Here is a 6,872-nt window from a genome sequence, read left to right as displayed (position 1 = left end):
TTTCTCCTTTTTTCCTACTAATTTTCTAATATCCTAGTTTTTCCTTCATCCACCACATGGTGGCTTAGCAGAAATCACCTACACAACACCTACAAAACCAGGAAAATAGCGTAGAGGTATCAGTTGTGCTTTGACACAAAGCAGAACAAAAGAATAAAAAACAAACTGGAAATTACTGCCAGAATCTTCCATACTTCCTTCCAAAGTGCTCCTACTTGCTTTAGCCAGTTTGTGAGTGTCCGTGTCAAGTTCTTTTTTTCCACCTGGTCAATTTTCTGTTACATGTTTTACATAAATGTTCATTTTCTCTGTTTTCATGTCATTTATGTAAATCTCTTGAGGACTGGGATTATGTCTCTCCCATCTGACAGAGACCCAATCTGTCTTCATATTGAGAGGTGCCTGCCTGACACAGAATGATAATGAGGATAGGTTTTGAATTGTGGCAGATGAATGCATTTTCCTTGAGCAATATGTTTCTGGAAATGAATTTCAGACAAACTATTTACACTGACTCTGTGTATAGCTGTTACCAAATTAGTAGTCATGAAGTTATTTATTCCTAAAATGACTGAGTAGGACTGATTTGATTTCTTTGCTGGCAAAGTTTGTGTTAGCTTTTATATTTATGAACTCACAACTTTTATTTATCTTGGTAGTCTATTGATGTTTTGTTATTTGTTTGATTTTTTTTTTTTTTTTATGTTTGGCTGACTAGAACATGAGAAACATAGGATAGACACTATACATTTGCAAGGCCATCTGACTCAAAGTAACTCCTCAATTAATGTTTTTTATTCAATAAATGCAAGATAAGTGTAGCAAGTCCCTCTTCTATTGTATTTTTATGGTTGGAACTTGTCATCTTTCATGTATTGAAATGCCTCACAATATCTTGACTGTTAACTTTATTAGACTTGTTTTAGATGTCATAGTTCTTTGCTACTATAGCAACCATTTTCTCTATTATTATTGTGTGGATCTTAAACAGAAAATGTGAAAATGTCTTTGTTTGCATTTTATCTAACACTTATTTAATATATTTAAGCAGTTTTGGAATTTTCATCTGGTTGTATTTACATAGTATAATGTTCAAGAAAATTCTAAGTCTGTTTTCCCCAATTCAAAACCATGCTTTATTATCAAGTAATTTAAGACATATCTTTTTCATTTTCATATGAATTTTAGAAATGGAATAAATTTACCAGTTTTAGAATATATACAGCATAGTCTAAATTTCTGAAAGTAATTATAAATTGGTTGATTATAGTCAGATATTTCCATTTCTCTCCTGATTAATGCCTCTGGTTTCCAAGGCACATATCTATTATCTAAATCCTTCTCTTTTATCCAAAGACGGTTTATTTGTTGTTTCCCAGAGATTGCTCACTGTTGTCTCCAGATATTTAGTCCTAAGATTATAACCATCAGAAGGACCTAAGTTGAGACTTTAGAATATCAATGAACAGTCCTTTTTAATCTTAAGATTGACTGTTGGATATATCAACTTCATATTATGCAACTTTTCTAGTCTGATAATTGATTTAACTTGTTTGACTAAAGAATGATTCTACTGGAAAGTGAATCTTCTTTATTTGAGAATAACAGAAAATGAAATGGCTCACCCTCTGGATCTGAGTTTTTTTTTTTTTTAAGATTTATTTATTTATGCATACAAGAGCTGGGGTACAGGCCAGAGGTGCGGAGGTGTGAGAAGATTCACCAGAGACAGAGTGGGGAACAGAACAGGCAGATTGACCGAAGTACACTCCTGAGGGGAGCAGCGGGAGAGACAGGAGAGGTCTCCTGCGCCATGTGGGTTGCTCCCTGGGCTGCCGGGGATCAAACTTGTGCTGCAGAGGCTGTGGACAGCTTCACAGGTTGTGTCTCAACCCCTTAGGTTTTTTTTTTTTTTTTTTTTTTTTTGTGGCACCCTTGCTGGTGGCCGGGGAACAAACCGGTGGCTGCAGAGGCTGCGGACTGCCTCGCAGCCCAGCGCTCAACGGCTGCGCCACCAGGGGAGGCCCTGGATCTTAGTTTTTAAGTGTAATACATTTATCTGGGCAACCTCACTCTGTGGTGTGGATGTCTACAATTTTTTAAAATCTCTTAGTCATCTATTATTAAAAGTATCTCATGAGAATCTGACTACTTTACATAGCCCAAAACTGATTTTCATGAGTGTTGAAATAGAGTTGATTTTTCGTTGCCTAAATTATTTATGTTTGTCCCAAGGAAGCCCTCAGTAGTTTATGATGACTATGTAACCAGCTATGCAATCTGAGATAAGTGGTTTACCTTCTTAGGTCTCTTTAGGTATATCACATAATAATCTCGTGTATCACTTTAAATTGTAAAATTCTATTATTTTAATAGCTACACTATAATATTTTGCCATCGAGGAAGAATAAGAATGCTGTTCTTACTGACCTGGGACACAAAATATTTGCTGAACAGCCCTGATTTTGAATTTGGCTAAGACTCATAATCTAAGGTGATTTATAAAAGAGAGAACCCAGATTCTGGAATTAAACTACATGGGTTTAATCTCAATTCTGCTACATATTATTCTTGCAATCTGTAAAAAGTAACTTAGTCTCACAATAATTAGGTTTCCACTTCAATAAAGTGGAATGAAAATAATACTTCTCAGGGTTGCTATGAAAACTAAAGGAAGTAACATTTCCAGCATATAACTAATTGACCATAAGTCAATTTTGGATAAAAGAGAACAGAACAAAAAATAAGCAAGTGATACTCAAAAGGCATCATGAGGGCCTCCCCTGGTGGCGCAGGGGTTGAGCCCTGGGTTGCGAGGCTGCCTGCGGCCTCTGCAGCGTCAGTTCGATCCCTGGCCACCCGCGAGGGTCCCACAAAAAAAAAAAAAAAAAAAAGGCATCATGAAACATGAAAAATTAATGACAAAATACAATGTACTCAAAGATGAATATTTGAAACATAGATACTGAAAAGATACAAATACTCAAATACAATTAAAACTGTGAGCAGAGACATGACTATACTTGTTTTTTTTTTAAATAATAAATTTTATTTTTATATTCCCCATACAATTGCAACCCCCTTGTTTAAGAAATGATTTTCTTTTGTAACATATACCTAACCATTTGTTTCCAAGTCTTTCGTTTGCTCATTGTTCATTTTATAGTGATCAAACTTACTACAAGTATGAAATCAGAGATTGGAAAGCTAGATCACATGCTACTTTAACAGAAAATGAAAACACATCAGTCTTCTAAGTTGGTTTTGTTTCATCAATGGAGAAATGCAGCCAAATTGACAAACAGTTCTCTTTTGTAAGATAAAATTGTCTTACAGCCTATTAGTTAAGAAGCAAAAACATTTGCTAGCACTTGTGTTTGTTTTTGTTTGATGTGTGGACAAAGACTTTGAGCCAGGTGCAAAGAATAAATCCTCTTTTGCAACCCAGAACTCATTGTTCAGTATGAGTTATGATACATGTAAGAAGGAACATGATAAAAAAAAAGAAGCAAAACTATTTGCTGGGCAAAATACTCCAGGCAAAGATGCTTGTAGTGAAATTATCAGACTTGGTAAAAGGGCTTGGAACAATTGCAGTTCTTGGTAGGTACCATATAAATGCCAGTTATTATTTGTACAATGTTAAAAGTAAACATGACTTTACAATTTAGAAACCTCAGTAGTTTCTTAGCATCCTTAGACTATACCAACAAACGCCTCATGTTGCCCAAGATAAGGGCATCACCTGACCCTCAGCTGCCCTCAACTCCTCCCATACTGCTTTTCATTAGATTTTATAAACAGCAATCCTGGTTGTCTTTAAATTCCCAGCCATGCCAAACTATCTCCTGTGTCAGTCCCTGTGTCTGTTAATCAGCCACAATGGAAGATTCCTCACGTGAATGACTCCTTCTTGTCTCTGGATCTTAACTGAAAAATGACTTCTCTGCAGAAGGGCTTTTCATGACTAATCTTTATAATTGCTATCCCCACCTGCCATGCTTTGTTTTCTGTTATAGAAATCTATTTGTTGTCTTCCAAATCCTTATGATAATCTATCTTTGATTTTGCTTGCTTTATTTTTATTGTGTCTTCCTTGATAGAACATAAGTTTCTCAAGGTCAGGGAACCTCTGTGTATTTGTACACTTTTTTATTTCCAGTGTCTTCCACAGTGCTTGACATAAAAGAGGCACTCAATACCTCTTTGTTCAACACATGCAGGAGAAAATAAATGAGTGAATACAGTGGGTTGAATATTCATTCTTTCAAGCTTAGAAGAGGGAAAACCTTAGAAATAGTGACAAATAATGATTACAGTAAGAGCAATGGGGCTAGAATAATCTCTGGATTACTATTAGATGTGTAGATATATATTGGTACTTTCTCAGCACTAATTGCTTGACACTGTTTAAGGTCATATGAAGACTTCAAAAATATAGGAGATTTAGATTTTGGGGTCTTGTTCAAGGTGTGTAATTAAGAGCTAAGTTCTGAAGTATTGGCGATTTAAGGAAAATTAAAACTCCCAAGTTAAGAAACTTAGTAAAGAAACTTTGTTGTGACTCATTAATAAATGTAGTTCCCAATGTATTGGGACAGAGCTCTACCTGTACGCTCCACTTCTTGAATATTCACTTAAGAGATCAAGTATGCCTTGGTCCTTTCCAAAAATCATGTCCCATGCTTGTCTGTGTTCAGTATGTGGTTTTCAAATGGAGATGAAAAATAATTATTTGTCCTTAACTTTAGGAAAAGTATCCAAATTATAAGTTTACTCAGTAGGAACAAAATCTGTGGTTATTTTAAAATAAGTGGTTAAATAGATTTTTTAAGAAATTGTTGCCATGGCAAAATGCATTATCTTATTTAAAGCTGCAAAATTCTATGAGAAAGATATTCTTAATATTCTATTTTACAAATGAGACTCTGGTGCTTAGATACCCACTGAGCCATTCAATTATAGAGTTGTTACTGGAATTCAGGTTGGCCTGATTCTAGAACTTAAAGACTTCACTTTTCTTCCTGTTTGTTGTAAAGGGTTGAACACAGAATTTACGCGAAATACAGAGCCATAGGGCACATTTTATGCAAATAAGTGATTGGCTACTAATTGCAGCATGGAATTGTCACTATGTTTATTAAGGCAGTGGTGTAGGCATCAGTGATAATTACAGCTAAATAGCATATGATTCAGTGAAAAGACATTTTGAGTGTTAACTTGTTAAGTATCAATTGCTTCCTAGTCACAGCGAATAAATGTATAAATGAAATTTCTTTCTTCAGGGTAGCAAAGTGAATAGGTAACATAGAATCCACAAATTCTATATTGAGGTCAAAGGAATTTTTGTACATGTGAAGACCCAGGTGTTCTCAATCTAATTCTCTCCTAAAAATAAGTACTGTTTTAGTGGAAATAACCAGGGGCGGCCTTTCTTCCCAGACACAATGAGAGAGTTAAAATTATTTGTTTAAATAAAATAGAGCACACATGAATCTCCAACAGCATGTCAGATTTGAAGAATGGAAATTTGCCCTGAAAACTTGAAATTGAAAGAAAAACTAAATATAATTTTGATGGATAAAATAACTGATTGTTTCTTTCAACAAATTAAGAGAATCACAATACATATATACAACCAAGGAACATTAAGAGAGGTAAATCTTGTGCAAATTGGGTGAATTTTTTTTTAAAGATTTATTCATTTATGGATACAAGAACTGGGGTACAGGCCAGAGGCACGGGTGGAGAGAGGATTCACCAGAGACAAAGTGGGGAACAGAACAGGCAGATCAACTGAAACATACTGCTGAGGAGAGAAGCGGGTGAGCCAGGAGAGGTCTGCTGCGCCATGAGGGTCACCTCCCTGGCAGGGGATCGAACTCGTGCTGCAGTGGCTGGGGACAGCCCCAAAGGATGTATCCTAACTTTTTGCGCCACTCGGAGGCCCCAAAATCAGGTGAATGGTTAAATTCAAGATCACCCAATAACCTTCATCCATGTACTCCTCTGCTACAAAGATATTTTCCCCTCTATGTTACTTAGAATTACCCCATTTCTTCACTCTAGTTACTGTCATTTAAGCATATCTTTTGATAGTCAGCTACAGATTGATGCTAATAAAACCATTCTAACAGGAAACCTTTTTCAATAATCAGAGACTGTAGGACATAAAATAATAATTCAGGCTAAATTTCTATTTTTTTCTAAATCACAATAGTCTTTATTTTTGTATACATGTCTCATTACTCACTTTAAGAATACTGCAGTTCAAGTAAAATTGCTAACTCCCATCCTTCTAATTTTATGAAAAAATTTCACAGTGAATGGTAACGCTCTTGTCCCGATGATATTCTGTCTGTATATATTCTTGTCTTGAGGACTAACATTACTGGTCATGTGATGCTTAGAATTATTTGTGAAGAGTAAGGACTTCTCACTGATATTTTAAAGCAAGCTATCCCATTTACTAGGATATGCTTTGGACTAGTCTTTAACTTTGAGATGGACTATAAAGCAGAGGCTTTAAGAACAATTGAGTTGCTCAATCCTTTCCCTCAACTTATCATTGAGGTAAGTTTCTAGGAGAATATAACATAAAAATTATGATATGATACATAATATATTATCACATATGTGATATATAGATCACATGATATATATGTGATGAATTGAAAGGTTTCCACCTCTGAAAGAGTTAACACATAACTGAATGGTGGAATAAAATGATGGAGAAGAAAATTTCTCATATGTGCATTTCTTGTGATAAATCAGATGTCGCCAAATTCATTTCTGCTTTATGGGAACAATTTCCCAAAACCCTAAGTTTTGAGAATAATGACACATATCTGAGTGCTGATCTTTTGAATATC

At 35.2% G+C, this 6,872-nt stretch overlaps 1 non-coding gene across 1 annotated transcript; it reads left to right on the top strand.

Annotated features, from left to right (window-relative positions):
* The first annotated feature begins 3,366 nt into the window (after nucleotides 1-3,366).
* LOC119230229 (small nucleolar RNA SNORA40) lies at nucleotides 3,367-3,494 on the top strand. Its single transcript, XR_005121691.1, has one exon. It is a non-coding gene; the product is annotated as a small nucleolar RNA SNORA40 (small nucleolar RNA).
* The last annotated feature ends 3,378 nt before the right edge of the window (nucleotides 3,495-6,872 follow it).

Source organism: Talpa occidentalis, unplaced genomic scaffold, assembly GCF_014898055.3.
Source record: "Talpa occidentalis isolate TD23 unplaced genomic scaffold, MPIMG_talOcc4v2.1 talOcc4.6, whole genome shotgun sequence".
Taxonomy (NCBI): domain Eukaryota; kingdom Metazoa; phylum Chordata; class Mammalia; order Eulipotyphla; family Talpidae; genus Talpa; species Talpa occidentalis.
The sequence above is the reverse complement of the archived record's forward strand: the minus strand, read 5'-3'. Positions and strand labels throughout refer to the sequence as shown.